The sequence below is a fragment of the Pelodiscus sinensis genome, chromosome 2 (genome assembly GCF_052426305.1).
Source record: "Pelodiscus sinensis isolate ZL-2025 chromosome 2, ASM5242630v1, whole genome shotgun sequence".
Taxonomy (NCBI): domain Eukaryota; kingdom Metazoa; phylum Chordata; order Testudines; family Trionychidae; genus Pelodiscus; species Pelodiscus sinensis.
The window spans coordinates 243,523,088-243,539,963 of record NC_143053.1 but is presented as its reverse complement, the minus strand read 5'-3'; the positions used below and the strand labels follow the sequence as shown (position 1 = coordinate 243,539,963).

General features: G+C 40.6%; 1 pseudogene; it reads right to left on the bottom strand.

Annotated features, from left to right (window-relative positions):
* Positions 1 to 3,363: 3,363 nt before the first annotated feature.
* On the bottom strand, positions 3,364 to 9,549 carry LOC149525453 (uncharacterized; annotated as a pseudogene).
* Between the last annotated feature and the right edge of the window lie 7,327 nt (positions 9,550 to 16,876).

Below are 16,876 nucleotides of genomic sequence, written 5' to 3'. Positions count from 1 at the left end.
TAGCTGGCTCCCATTTGACCTCCTACAGATCCCCCAACACATAGTGAGTGTATTGGGTATGAAAGAAAGTGTCATTGAAAGTGCTCCTGAGCTCAGGTATCCCCTGGCTGGCAGACAGTCCCTTGTAGGTCATAACCAGCCTACAGGCTGCACTATATTATGTTCAGACTAGAGACAACACTGAACCAACCCTAGAGTCAAGGAACCATAACCAACTCCTTTGGGGCCTCTCTCTCTCACACACACACACACTATTATGCTGCTGCACCCCATGGATACAGCAAAGAATCTGGCCCCATGAGTCTGGAATTAGGCAATAAACATCTGTGAGTTATATGATTACCCAGCAAGTAGTACATTGTTCCCCATCTCAGTTATAGAAAGGCTTCAGTTCCTGAATAAGATATCAGAAAACATTTCTTTCCCTTCATTTTTTTCTTTTCAGACAGGCACAGCTTTACATTGGGGTTTTTGCAAAAGACACCAAAGTGGGTTTAAAAAATATAAAGCAAGTGACAATTATATGATGTAAAGTGAAAGAGGAGGAAAATATTGATTGGTAATGAAAAGTTATTATTGAAATGTCATCTTACATGATTCATCACTGAAACGAGTTCATCTTTGCTTCTTTTCCCATTAATTAATATGGATATTTAAGAAATGTCAAATCATAAATTTATATAATTCAAAACACAGAAACAAATGGCAGCTTTGACATTTTAATTCCAGCAATTATTGTTGCTGAAGAAACCATTTTCACCCAAACATAACACCTAGACACACCAAAATCACATTTAATAACAATAATTATAAAATACACTGAGCAAGCTTTTGCTTTAGGCAGTCCATGGAGAAGAATTACTGCACCATTACTGGTAATAGGAGTCATGTGTATAACTCTCTGCCTAGGGCTCTGCCAGTGTGCGGTCAAATGGTTTGCTCATTGGGCCTTTGCAATATCCTCTGCTGAGAGATCATGATCACTTAGAGCCATAAGCTATGAAAGGTTTTTAAAATAAAGCCATTTTAGTGCTCAGTGAAGTATAAAGTCTGTAGGAATTCTGAAACAGAAAAAGACGCTCAGTACATCAACATGTTATCTAGTCCACAATGCTCTTTATATTAACTCTGACTGTTTAGTCTGGCACAAGTATATGATTTAGAAGTTTCCTAAACAAATTTGAATTACTAGGACCAGTCCTACAAAATTTCAATACTAAAGGAAATGCCTGGATTGATAATTTTGCGCCATTTAATGTTTGCTAATAGTTGAACATACTAAATGAAAGGGTGGCAGACTATTACTAGATTGAATTGTGAACAGATATGTTGATCATGTACTATAATGAACTCTTTGCCTTTAATTTTGGTTTTTACTAACTTGTTATGAATAAGAATAAACCTTTGCTGAACTTGTTTATTAGAGCTGTTCTCTGCCATACAATAGCTGAAAAAGGCAATTTTGTCTCATGACAAAAGTCATGAAAAAGCTCCTAGTTAGATCTGAAATACCTTTTGAAAGTATTTTTGTTACAAATATTAGTCTAAATCCTTCTCACTTTGCTCACACATGCAGCAGCACCAGTAATGACAACAGGACTACTCAGGTCAATAACCCTGTAGGACTTTTCTCAGTATTTAGGCTTACATTTTCTTCAGAGAAATGTATTTAATCATAACATTTAAACATAGCATAATGCCACTATACAGAACCATGGTATGCCCACACCTTGAATACTGCATGTAATGCTGGTCATCCCATCTCAAAAGAAATTTATTAGAACTGGAAAAGAAACAGAGAATGGCAACAAAAATTATTAGGGATATGGAACAGTTTCTATATGAAGAGAGATCTAAAAGACAGAGTGTTTAGCTTAGAAAAGAGACAACTAATGGGTGAGGAATATGATAAAGGTCTATAAAATAATGAATGGTATGGAGAAGATGAGTAGAGAAGTGTCATTTACCTCTTCACGTAACAGAAGAATCAGGGATCACTCAGTGAAATTAATAGGCAGCAGCTTTAAAACAAAGGGAAGTATTTCTTCATACAATGCACAACCAGTGGAACTTCTTGTCATGGGATGCTGTAAAAGTCAGAAGTATAACTGGGCTCAAGAAAGAAAGAATTTAGAGGATCAAGAAATGCTCAGCTATGGATATTAGCCATGATGATCAGGGATGCAACCTCATGATCTGGATGCTCCAAAACAGCTGACTGTCAGAAGCTGGGACTAGATTCTTTTGTTTGCCTGCTGGAGGTTGAGCCACCTAGATCATGTTTTCTTCATAGCCATGAGGATTAGAAATAGGAATGCTTTTTCAAAATCATTTTGGGAACACATTTAAACTGATACAGTTTTACAGGTGTAGCCCCAGGTGGACACTCTCCAACTAGATATTTTGGTGTCTTTATTATGCTGGTTAGGAGATATAAAAGAGGCATTCATATCACATTAGTAGTGTTCAGAAATGAGGAATACAGTGGGATCTTCTTCTTCAATGCTTTGCTAGACAATTGGCCATAGTGATCGTTCACCATTTGGTCTGTTCCTGCACAACCATGAAGTCTTGACAGCCTAAGAGTCCAACATCAGAAAAGACTTAATGAACCCATGTAATGGGGGATCTGCCTCTGTGCCACTGTTAGGGGAAGGCACTCACCCCCATGGCGCCTCCTGCTGGTCACTTTGGGAATTAGTTCTTCAGCCCTTTCATCTGGTGTCATGCCCGCTGGTACTATCCTCGGTCATTGTCCCTGCACTGTAGGGTCCTCCTTTCCCAGGGAATCCTCAATCCCTTATAGCTACCTTGCCTCAGTGGCCCACTGCCAGTTGTCATGTTGTCCCTGCCTAAGTGACAAACTACGGTATGAAATGGCTACTCATCATTGGCAAAGGGGAGGGGACTTGCTGCCTTTTCCTATCTCTGGATACCTCCCTGCAGCCCTAGTATCCTCAGACCTTGCCGCGGGCCCTGCAGCCTGGGAGTGAGGTCAAGTCACAGCTCCCCAGTTCTGCCTGCCTTTTCCCAGCACTGCTCTGTCTCAGGAAGCTTCCATCCTCCCTGGCAGCCAGATTCCTCCTGGAGCAAGAGTGTGTCTGTTCTCCTTCCCTCCAGGAGCCCTTATTTATGCAGCCCCAGCTGGGCCATAATTGGCTGTCTCTGCCTCAGCTGTGGGCTCCACACTCTCAGCCCTCTCCCAGAGCTGGGTTTTAACCCTTACAGGGCCAGTGTGGAGCAGACACCCCATCACAGCCACCTTCACTTCTCAGTTGGCAGAGTGTTATCCTGGATGTTACAAGCCATCAGGAGAACAGCGTTCACTTCTTATCTGTTGGCATTCTTGCCACGTCTAAAAAGCTACCTGCAGACAATGGCCCCAGTAGTCTCTAGACCCGAATGACCATAAACATCTGCATTACAGATGAAGTCATTTCACTTTATGCCTAATATATGACATTGACAATTTGTGTGGAAAGCCTCCAGCTTTGTCCAGTCTGCATGGCATAGTGCCCACATTTCAAAGCTGTATGACAACATGGGAAGAATACAGTGCAAATAAATCCTGAACTTCATTGTCTTACTAAGATTATGTCAATTCCATATCTATTGCAAAGGGCCCATGGAAGATGCTCCAATCCAACGGAGAACCTCCGTGTGAGAATTTGATGAGCTGGAAAGTAAAGAACCCACATAGCAAAAGCTGGAAACTGAATCAACAGTTTTGTTGTTCAGAGATTGGACTCACAAGTGGACCTGGTCCTAGGTTTTGCAGTTTTGCCCTTGACCAGGAAACATGGAAACCAATCTTAGCTGACTCCTCCTTTCAAAACCTGTCAGGGCTTTGTACTAAAAGAATGAAGTCATCAGAGTAGTCATAGTCACTAAGCGAGAGATCACCAATCTCAATGCCCATGGACCTGACAAAGAGTGCTGCATTATGAAATCCATGGTCTGACAAAAGAATACAACCTTGCCTAACACCAGATACTGATTTCAGAGACACTAACATCTGGTTCTCCGAATGAACATGGTGAGTAGTTCTATTATGCAGTTCTCTAATCAAGTCCAGCAGAGTGGTAGGGACACCTACATCCTTTAAGACCTTCCATAATGTGACACAATCTATTGGATCCAATGCAGACTTATGATCAACTTATGCTACATGCAGGGGGCTTCCTGAGCTTGCAATGCATCTCCGACAGCAAGTGAAGGGCCAAAATGGGGTTTAATGTGGACCTTTTCCTCATAAAGACTGCTAGGGATGATGTTTCCAATATAGCAAAGGTTCCAGACACGCCAACAAAACATGTGCAAACACATTCCCTGGAAAAGACAGCAGCATGATTGGTCTTTAGCTCTTACATTCACTGCATGATGCTTCACCCTTCCAGGCTCTTGGCAGGGTTCCAGTTCTCCATGAAAGATGGCCAAAAGTGATTCTGCTACAGGATCAATAGCAGCTCTGAGGGGATGCCACCAGCATTGGCTGCACATCCGTTTTTCAGTTTAGAGATGGCACACTTCCCTACATCCAATGTTGGTGTACCAGTACAAACTACAGTGATTGCCAGTTCATGCAGTTCTGAACAAGTGGCAGCTGGAGGATGGTTCAGAAAAGTATGTCATCACTTGATTTGCCTGGATAGCCTTGGCTGTTGTTCAGGATGCTGTTTGCAGCAACTAACCTCTTGACAACTGAGATTGCGAATGGCGCAGAATGCTGGCTTCAAGTTGCCCCTGACTAAGCCAAATTCAACATCATCCACCTCTTGGTTATAATATCCCTGTCATCACAGAGTGCCAGGGTGTTAAATTTTCACTTCGGATGATTATGAATGCACTTATCACCACACTGGCAAACTGTGGGATTTGATTTAATTATCTAGAATGTCACTATGCTGGATGATTATAGCCAATCGTCTGCTTGGTAGATTGAGAATAGAAGTGAACAGGGACCAGACTACCTCCACATTATTTGGCAGATTAGCTAGAGCTGAAATGTGTTGTTGACATCAATATGAAAACTGTTGGCTAAACCTGGTATATGGAGTGCAAACTACTTCATTGTCGCAGAGTTTACTTGCTCGGAACATCAATGTCATATAGGCACTCAGTGTTTGCCATGCATTCCACACCATGATGTACTCTATAGGAGGCAAAGACACGTTTATCATGAGTAATGATGTGGTCCAACTCCTTTCGTGTGATGCTATCATGATGTTTGGTGTATGCGTCGGCACTTGAACCATGACCCAAGAATGGAAAGACTGTGGGAGGCACCAAATGTAAGCAAGCGACAAATTATACTGGGATGGCTATATTGATATAATTGGTAAACATTGCCATATACATACAATCTTACTCACAAAAAAACAAGCTAGAGTTATACATAGTCATAGGATTCCAGCGGTGGGGTTGTTAAGACAAACTTCTGATACTGCAGGATTCATGCTATAACCTCAAGAGCTGGCAACACTGACATGTTACAACATGAACGCATGACACCATGAGAAGAATGGGGAAAGGAAGATGAGGATAATAGATCAAATCCTGCTGTTACCAAAGCTGGCACAATTCATACCTTGATTGTTCAGAATCATTCAAACTTCCACTTTTTTTGTTTTATCTTTAATATGTAAAATATTCTCTTTCAAGCCAAAACATTTGTTTGCAAACACTAAGGGCCAGGAACCATATTGTTCTGTGTATGTGCAGCACCTAGCATAAAGGGGTCCTGATCCAAGACCAATGCTCCTACCACACTATCACAAAATAATTACAATAATAATAACAACATAAAAGTTGTTTGCCTTTAATCTGCTCCTGTCACCTTAAGAAACACAGAGTTTTCTGCCCATGCATGAATCAATATCTGTTTCTTTGTTTTCCCTTCCCATGTCTATATAGACTGTCCCCAACTGATACTCTAGCTAGCACTATAATGAATGTAGCATTATCTTATTACAATTTTTATGCTCCATTTTTATGTAATTTCTTATTGACGGAAATGAAACTAAAATAATAATCAACTGACAAAAATATTAATATGCACGTACAAAGATTCTTCTGCTCTTGTCTAATTGTGTGTTATGAATTAAAGGAGTCTTTTAAATTCATCAGATTTTAATCTACATCTGCCATTAAGAGACTGAACATTTTTTTCCCCATGACTTTCCATTTCTAACTTCACCTACCATGTATCAACATCGGGCCTGATTCTAGACTTCAGCACATCAGTGGTATACTTGTGGTATACCATTGATACCAGTGAAAAAACTGGTGTAAAATAATTGATTTTTAGCACAGAATTGACTGCTTGATTTTTAGCACAGAACCCTTGAGGCCCTGATGAGACTAAGGAGACTAAGGGTACGTCTAGACTACATGCCTCTGTCGCCAGAGGCATGTAGATTAGGCTACCCGACAGAGTAAAATGAAGCGGCGATTTAAATAATCGCCGCTTCATTTAAATTTACATGGCTGCCGCGTTGAGCCGACAAACAGCTGATCCTGGGATGAGGCATACCTGGGTTGTCGACAACTCCCTTTGATGTCGGCAGGGGAGCGTCCAGACTATCACGCTGAGCCGACAAACAGCTGATCAGCTGTTTGTCGGCTCAACGCGGCAGCCATGTAAATTTAAATGAAGCGGCGATTATTTAAATCGCCGCTTCATTTTACTCTGTCGGGTAGCCTAATCTACATGCCTCTGGTGACAGAGGCATGTAGTCTAGACGTACCCTTAGTCTCCTTAGTCTCATCAGGGCCTCAAGGGTTCTGTGCTAAAAATCAAGCAGTCAATTCTGTGCTAAAAATCAATTATTTTACACCAGTTTTTTCACTGGTATCAATGGTATACCACAAGTATACCACTGATGTGCTGAAGTCTAGAATCAGGCCCGATGTTGATACATGGTAGGTGAAGTTAGAAATGGAAAGTCATGGGGAAAAAAATGTTCAGTCTCTTAATGGCAGATGTAGATTAAAATCTGATGAATTTAAAAGACTCCTTTAATTCATAACACACAATTAGACAAGAGCAGAAGAATCTTTGTACGTGCATATTAATATTTTTGTCAGTTGATTATTATTTTAGTTTCATTTCCGTCAATAAGAAATTACATGCCTGGGATGAGGCATACCTGGGATGAGGCATACCTGGGTTGTCGACAACTCCCTTTGATGTCGGCAGGGGAGCGTCCAGACTATCGCGCTGAGCCGACAAACAGCTGATCAGCTGTTTGTTGGCTCAACGTGGCAGCCATGTAAATTTAAATGAAGTGGCGATTATTTAAATCGCCGCTTCATTTTACTCTGTCGGGTAGCCTAATCTACATGCCTCTGGCGACAGAGGCATGTAGTCTAGACGTACCCTAAGACTTAATAAGGATTTGCCCTTATAATGCCACCATAACCTCTTTCTATTATCTTACACCATCACTCTCATTAATGGGTATATCCCATGCATCCTGTTATTCCAAAGAACTGCTTCTGTCTCTATTGATCTGTTGTACACAGATTACTTAGCTGAGTTTGCTCATGTGTTCAACATTCCAATCAGCCTTTACACAAAAAAGTTCTGAAATTTTCAATAAGGTAGCTTGTCATCTTTTAGCCTCTCAGGCCTGGTCTACATTACAGCAGAAGGTTGAATTAAGATATACAACTCCAGCTATGTTAATTATGTAGCTGGAGTCAACATATCTTAAATCAAGTTTCTGTGCCATCCACGTAGCAGGAGGTCAACAGGAGCAAACATTCCCATTAGCTTCCCTTACTCCTCATGAAGAGCAGAAGTACAGGCACTAATGGGGATGCCCTCTTAGTTCGATTCAGCAGGTCTTCACTAGACCTGCTAAATCAAACCCTGAAAGATCGACAGCAGCCGCGTCAATCTTCCGAATAGTGAAGACATGTCCTTAGTGTAAATGTTACCATCTCAAACAGCTTTCTTTCCTTAGCCTCTTTCAGAGCAGTTTCATGGAATATTCTATGTAGGTTACATATTTAAATTCTTGGTAAAACATTTATCCCACCAATCAGCTTAATTGCTAATCTGTACATCCCATTCTCTCTGTATTTCTAATAGGACTAATTATCACCTGTTTTACACCAGTACAACTTACTTGGTTTCAGTGGGGTTATTTATGATTTACATCATGATCTCTGAGATCTGAATCTGCATCCAGAAAGGATGTTGCACAAAACCAGAATGCAATTCCATTTTTTGAAGATCCCCAGATTGTGCCAATTGTCACTAGTCTGTTTGGCTACGTCTACACTGCAGCATTATTTTGGGATACCAGAGGTATCTTTTGAGTGTGCTCGTTATTTCAAAATATAACGGGCTCATTATTCCAACTGTCCTGTAAACCTCATTCCACTAGGAGTAAGGGACATTTCAGAATAGTGATTTATTTTGAAATAAGTGCTGGGTCGACAGCGCCAAATTTTGAAATAAGCTATTTTGAAATTGACTTGAAAGCATAGCTCAGATTATGTTGCGTATTTCAAGTTACATGTACAGTGTAGACGCAGCCTCAGAGAATGACTACATGCTGTTACAAAGATAGGTAAACAACACAAATTTTGCATTTTGGGTTTCTTTCATGTGAGTGTATAAAAAGACCTGTTTGCCTATCCTAACCTTACCTAGATTTCTTGGGCCTACAAAATTGGCTAAAAAGCCCATGGCAGCACGCTCCTTGGAAGTCTTTCATTCTTTCTGATTCTTTTCATGACAAAAAAAAAAAGCAGCCACTTTTGCGGACAAACTTGCCAGCTGTCTACACTGGCTGCTTCGAATTTCATAGAATCATAGAATCAAAGAATAATAGGACTGGAAGGAACCTCAAGAGGTCATCGAGTCCAGCACCCCACCCTCAAGGCAGGACCAAGCTCCGTCTACACCATCCCTGACAGATGTCTATCTAACCTGTTCTTAAATATCTCCAGAGAGGGAGATTCCATGTAATTGTAATCTAATGTAAGATTGTCAGTGGTCTTCCACAAATACAATGACTCTCCCGTTCAGGGAAAAGTCCTCTTGCGCAAATGCTTTTGCACAAGAGGGCCAGTGTAGACAGCTGAGAACCGTTTTGCGCAAAAAAGCCCTGATGGCGAAAATGGCGATCGGGGCTTTCTTGCGCAAAACTGCATCTAGATTGGCATGGACGCTTTTCCGCAAGAAGTGCTTTTGAGCAAAAACGTCCGTGCCAATCTAGACGCTCTTTTCCACAAATGCTTTTAACGGAAAAACTTTTCCGTTAAAAGCATTTGAGGAAAATCATGCCAGTCTAGATGCAGCCAGGGTGTTTTCTACACGCACCTGCTTGTGCATGGGAGGCAGTGCCTCACAAGCATGTGTATCTCTTGTACATAGTTTTCCTCTTGACCATATTTATTTGGCTCTCCTTTCTTCTCTCTGTATTTCTTTCTCTTCCATTTTCTTTCTTCTGTTCCTCCTTTTTTCTCTCTTCTAAATCTGTTCTCTCTTTCTTTAAGCCTTTCCTTGTTACTGATTTCCTGCTGTTCATCCCACATCTAGCTCTTCAGGATCACAGCAGTAGTTTTATTAAAGAAAGGGCTGCAGTGGGAAATGTATTTGGGTTTTAATCAATTATACTGTGTAGCTCCATCCTTATGCAAAAGTACTTTGGCTGAGGGGTTTACTGGACTAGGATTGTATTAATTTTCCATCTGACGTTCTTTCCACACTCCTGCACCCCTCTATTTTTTCTTTAAGCTTTTGTCCCCCCTCTCATCTATCTCTTCTGTCCTTTTAGTTTTTACTCCTTTGTATTTAGACCATCCTGTTTATTGATGGGAAATGTTCAGTTTTCTTCCTTTATCAATCTTTCTACGGGAAATTGGCTGCAAAGGAGAATGGGGTCACTTTGAACATGGAGTGCATTTATAAATAGTTTATAAAGGGTTAATAAATTATTAGTTGCTGTTTTAATAAATGGGTCATTAATTGTTAGAAACTGGAATCCAATAGCCAACTAGGTTGATTATAATCATGTCATAGAATCATCTATAACACCATCTATTAACATGATTACAATTATTTATCACACATTACTTATAGGCTTACATCATCTATTAATCATTTATTAACCCTTTATTAACTATTAATCAATGTACTTTAATATAGTGTGTGGCTGGAAATGAACTAGGATTGCAATTTCCCCTTGAAACCACTAACCAGCTCCCTGTAAAATGATTGATACTGAAGATAAATTACTAAATTTAGATCTCCGCTAAGCGAGTACTTTCCCCAGGGCACATGGCTACTATAAACTGGCTAGGGGTAATGATCTTCTGTAATACTTATGCCCTAAAACTGGATCTAATTCTGCTCTCAGCCTGGTTGGAAGTGAGAAGAAACATTTGATAGTTAAACCTTTATGAAAGTATTCTGTTGCGGTGGTAGTTGAGGTTCGGTTACAGAGTTCAGATTCAACAGGAACTTTAAGCAAAACAAAAGTCATAGACTATAAACACTGAGCCCAATTATCATTATGATGGAAAATAAATTGATAAAGAAAGAATAAAAAGTTCAAAAATAATACATGTTTACACCTTTTGCTGGATTATTTTCTTTGTATTCCCTTTCCAATAATACTAAAACATTCTGGGACATGTCCTTTGACTTCATTTTTGTGCCTGGTGCTGATTCCTAGAATACCAGTTAAAAAGTGATTGTGTTTGTCTATAAAGCAGAGCTGTCAGAAATGGGAGGGAGGTGTATTTAATGGACATTTTTTACTTCTTGGCAAAAATACCAGATTTTTTGGCTCACATTTGGAATTTTCTATTTAAAAATGGTGTTGTGGTACTTCATGGGAATTATATTTCAGGTGTTTCATGCCTATATTTTCTGTAATGGGATGGGCTCATTAATTGGACTACTTCTCCCATGATGCACCACAATCTCCCCTCGAGCTGAGCCCATTGCATCATGGGAGGAGAAAGGTGAGACTGTCCTTTGGTGGCTAGATTCAGATAACTCAGAAAGGTCTCAGTGGGTATATTTATACAGTAGTTCTTCTAAAGTCTTTCTAATTAGTGTTATATAGGTTTCTGTCTTGTTCCCCTCTTGTTCTATGTTCATACAGGACTGTTGAGTGGGTTTCTAAAGAAGGTCTATTTCTGCAACTCATTCAGTCCTAACAGTACTGTTGAATGGCTTTACCAGTGTATAGAAGAGATTGGAGCATGGATAAGTACTAGTTGCTGAATCTCAGTCAAGGTAATATTAAATTAGTGTTGATAAATTGAGGAAAGAAGCAGCAGGAAGATACGGGGAATTATACCTGCTTCATTAACTGGAAATGTGTGTTTACCATTTGTTACTTGGGTTCTCATTTTACATATTGTTAGATATCCTCTCAACCATTGTTGGGTGATCAAATAACAGCAGTGTCTAGGACCTATGCCTATTTCCTTTATCTGCAAAACCTCCTGCCATATTTTTGTCATCCCAAAGTTAGACAAACTTACTTTTCTATTATTTTACTTTTAAGTATTCCAAAACCACCTAGAATGTAGGATAAGAACATTTCTCATTATATTTATAACAAATCAAAATAATTAAAAAAAATAAGTTTATTAGAATTACAGTAATTTGTTCCAATTTATTACTTCACAGCAGTTCCTGATTTGAAGGATTCCTTTGAAAGTGAGTAGGTGTGGTTTATCAGGGCAGTGGCAGAGCCAATGACTAGAAGCTGAAGCTAGACAAATTCAAACCAGAAATAATGTGCAAATTTTTAAGCTTAACTTTTTTTTAATCATTTTTATCTTACCATTGAAACAACTAACTAGAGATGTATTTAATTCACCATCAGTTGAAGGTTTTAAATCAAGATTAAATATTCATTCTAAGGCTACATCTACACTGCACAGTTATTTCAGAATAAACTATTTCAAATTAGCACATCTACAGAGCCCCAGGAGGAATAACTTAGAATGGCCCTGGTAAGGGGCTATTCCAAAATAGCAGCAGCGGAGCGTCTACACATGCTTTATTTCAAAATAGCTATTTCAAATTAGGCATTATTCTTCATAGAATGTGATTTACAGAAGTTGGAATAAGCCATCTGTTTTTTCAAAATTATTTTGAAATAACAGAATTCCTGGGTAGACACTCGCATAGTCAGGGCTCGACAATTAAGGCAATCTACTTGCCCATGGCAAGTAGATTTTAGCCTGGTGCTGCCACACAGAGTGGTCAGCATACGCACAGCGCGGTCTGCGCAGGCACAGCGTGCAGTTCTGTGTGGCTGGCGAGCGGGGCTTGCCGTCGCTTGGTGAGCCCTGCGGATAGTTATTTCAGAATAACAGCCATTATTCCGAAATAAGTTTGCTGTGTAGAGACACCCTAAAAGAGGTGCAACAACTCAATGCATGGTTATGGTCTTAATTCAGAAATCAATTGGTGAAATTCTGTGCTCTGTATTAGGCAGGCAATTAGACTAGATAGGCATACCTAGTGGTCTCTTCTGATCACGAATGAATCTATTAGTCTACATTCAAAGGACAGCAGTTTTCCTTAACAGAACAAAGAGGGCACCTAAATTATCAAAAGGAGCAATTATTTGTAATTATCCATGGCACATTCTGAATAATCCTTGGATAGCAGGGGAAGCTGTGAAGGCTAAAAGTGTAACTCAATTAAAAAAGAAGTAGATGAGTTCACAGAGGATAGGGCCATCAGTGGCTAATGGATTATAGTCATGGTAGAGGTGGTGATGCATGGCAGTGTGGAGCATGTGGCCTAATAGCCAGGTAGGCCTGCATTCAAGCTCTACTGATCCTTATGATAACCTTGACAACGTGAACTGAGAATAAGTCAATTTACGGGTATGTTTCCTGAGTTTGCAAACAGCACTGAAATGAAGCTGTTGCAGAATTTTTTAGTGTGCCGCCAAACATACAGGTAAATTGGTATGGCATACAAGCTGTTGCCATTGAAACTTTCCATTACAAGATTTTCAGAAGGGCCGCTTGGAGGAGCAGAAGCAAAAGGAGCATCTTGTCCTGGTCCAGGGAGGCTGACAGCTTCCTGGGAAAGGTGTGTGTGGGGAGTGGAGACCAGCTCCAGGCCCTCCCAAAAGGCAGGACCTTGGGCAGAAGGGGTGAGACTGCTGCACTGCCTCTCCCAACCCTCAGAGCTGTGTGGAATGCGCAGCACAGTACAGCACTCTGGCATCAATTTAAAGGCCTCAGAGCTGCAGGCCCCTTTAATTGCCAGATCTTGGGGCAACTGCATCCTTTTGCTCCCCCTCCTCTGGTGATGGGTCTATCCTGGTCCTCCTGTTTGAGAGAGCTCCCAAGCCAATTGGCATCACATCTGGCATGTGAGGCCACAGGTTTGGCCTAGAGGCCTCATTTGACCTGGTGACCCCCTCCATCATGAAGGGGAGGCCACTGGGCCAATCCTTCATATTCAATTTTGGTCACTTTCATTGACAAAAGATTTTTTTAAATAATACATTTCACGAGTTCAGCTATTTAAATCTGAAATTTCACAGTGTTGTAATCACTATCTTACCGCTCAGCTTTGAAGGCAGCAGCACAGAAAAGAGGGAGGCACGGTATGACACCTGCACTGCTTCTGGCAGGGTGCTACCTTCAGAGCTGGGTGCCCAACCAACAGCTACTGCTCTCCAGCTGCCCAGCTCTGAAGGCAACATAGAAGTCAAGATGGAAGTACCGCAACCTCCTTATAATAATACTGCCCTCCCTGCAACTCTCTTTTGGGTGAGAGCACCCATTTTGGGAAACACTGTTCTCCCCTGTTAAATCTGCGTAGCAGAGGGTAAAAGCACACAAAAGGCCAGATTTCACAGTGAGAGACCGGATTTCACAGTTCATGACTCATGGCCGTGAATTTGATAGGGCTCTACTTATTGGTACTGCAAACCTGTGCACCAGGTTGCAATGTCTAAAATGGGGAACAATGCCCAGAGCCTTAGGATAGGAATGAAGTGCTGTTGCAGGATTAGTGGGTTTGTACCGTATCCCCTTCTCCTCCTCCTCTAGCCACAGCTCAGTAGTAACTTTTTTGGAATGATGGGGGCAGGCCCGGACAAAGAGTATGCAGGGCCCACGGCAGCACACTGAGCCGCACGGCCATGTGGTTCCTGGCCAGGTGGGTAGGGCCAGGAGTCAGGCAGCACGGGGTCCTGAATGCACAGAGCCATAGGGTCCCGAATGCATGGGGCCCAAGGCAACCGCCTCGTTCGCCTTGCCCAAAGGCTATGCCTGGATGGGGGCCCTTAGTTTCAGATTTTGCCCAGGTCCCCCCAAACCTCTGTGTAGTCCATGTTTTCAGTGAAGTTGAAGATATAATACAATAAAACATGGACACTCGTTACTGGCCCAGGAATTCACCACTTAAGGACTGATATAGAATACACTTAAAGGCCTAAAAGCTTTCTGTATTTTTTTTAAACAAGCTTTTCCATGTTGCTAGAGTAGAGGACAGTAAACTAAAAATGAGGGTTTATGTTATATTCCAATAGGAAAACTAGAACACTGGTTACTATGTCAAGAACTCCTCTCTGATCTTTTATCTGAATGTTATTTTTTTCAAGTTAGAGGGGACAACTGACAATTAACTAGAGTATCACACCTTACATGTTTTAAATAGCACAAATGCCTGGCTTTGTGGGCAACTGCACTGAACACTTTATCTGTGTCCAGGCAGGTATCAAGAACTTCAAGCTTCTGTGGAAAAGTGGGCAATGACTATAGGACTAATGCAAGACATCACATTCATTCCACTAACAAAGAAAAGATTGCCAAGGGGAATGTGCACATAGTCAAACAATTTCACTCATTACTCAAACACAAAAAGAAAGACTGAGAAAGACTGATGAATATGAAAGTGTAAGTATGCACAGGGGGAAAGGTGACAACACTGGAAATCATCACTCAGAATAGTTCTGGGGGGAAGAAATAAAGCAACAACAGCTACAAGGGGTGTGTGCAATAGAATATAAAAAGGTATTTGAATCAGCCATACAATCCTCAGGACATCTTTCTTGTGCATTTATTTAACATACTGTATTCAGTGGACTGTAAGTGCTGTCTCAGTCATGACCAGAAACAAGTAGTAGGAAAGAACCACAAAAGGTACCACACAGGAGTTGAATAGCAGGAAGGGAGGCTAGCAGGGCTGTATTATAGCACAGCATCAGTTCACTCAGTACACTGAAATGCAAATGTGCATTGTTGTTGGTTACAGTGGTAAAATTGAAATTGGAGGAAGCAGATGCTGTAATCTGATGATGTTGTTCTTGCTGAGTCTGAAGAATCACTTCAAGAGCTAGTAATGAGAGTAGCTGAAGCTAGTGTTGATTACAGACTACATCAGAATGTAAAAAGATAAAGGTGATGACACTTCTGCAATGGCATATTGCAGCCACAATATAAACGGGAGATAAAGAGATTGAGCAAGGAAGGAAATTCTGTTTCTAAATCTATAATGTAAGGAATTGGACTATCCCAGTTTCTGCTAGAAAGTTGGTACTGGCACATTCTACATTCACATGTATGAAATGTAAAGACTAAAAGGGTTCATAAAAGGACATGTGATTAAAAACAGGGCTGGTATGTGCCTAGATTCAGTCTGTGATTGTATATAGGAACAGGATTGGGGGGGGCGTGGGATGTGTGCAAGAGAAAAACGGTCAAAACCAGCAGATTAGAAAAGCACTGAGGCTTTGTAATGTAAAGCTGTCACCAATGCTATGTGTATCATAGAGTAGACAACAGTGGGATTAAAATATCAAAATATTTCCACAGAATTCCTCATAATGGAGCAGAAACAAGGCAGAGAAGAAGATTACCAAGGAAAAAAATATCTGCACAATATTTTTAAATGCAATATACTCTGCACATGGATATGCAAAAAACCTGATGGACTGTAAAACAGGAAAAGATTAATAATAGGCCAATTAATAAAATAAAAACAGGTAACCTACTAATTATATTAATGCTTCAGAACTGATACACTCACTGCACAGGAGGAGGCAGTAATTATCATTGGTACTGAGAGATACCACCCAGAAATATTTATAGATTGTGGAAGGAGTCACTTGCTGTCGTACTCAGACTTGGAATGATGGAAGCTGCACCAAGGAATGTCTGAGAAATAATAAAAGAGAAACTGAGCAAGGGATTCTGGGGGGATCCAGAAAACAAGTTAATCATCCACCAACTGGTAACAGGTACCTGGAGACCCTGTCATGATCGCCTTATTAGAGACATTTAGCACTACAAAAATAGGAACCCGTCTCCTGAAGTCCATAGTCAGCATTTAACCAGCCCTTACTCAAAACTCAATTAAGAGTTCAGTTTAGGATTTAGCCCACTACTAATAATTTTCCCTTTTGGTTAACTGTTGAGTGCTTGATCTTTATTATTTTGTCACTCAGATTATTTTTCTCATCTGGAGCTACATATTGGCGCTATTTCCAGCAGCGGTCCATTCCTTCACAATGGATTAGGCATCAACCATGAAATATTAAGTGTTCTTGTTGTAATATTTCATAATATTGCATATTGGCCAGTTGCCACATAATTTTTAGTTCATAAAGTGCACCATCATCAATCAGACACTAGTGCTGAGGAGGTAAAAGAGCTTTTGGAAAATTAAATAGATCTGTAAGTTCATGCAACTCCTGATTTCATCTGACTACGACTCAACAAACACTACTTAAAATTTAGGAAACTAGTGATATTTGGTAATGAATTAACTCTAAGCTATTGCAAATTGTTTGTTACAAGCTACATTTTCCATGTTGTGAATAATCAGAACTCGTGAGAGTTCATTTGACTCTAAACATCTTGGAGGTGT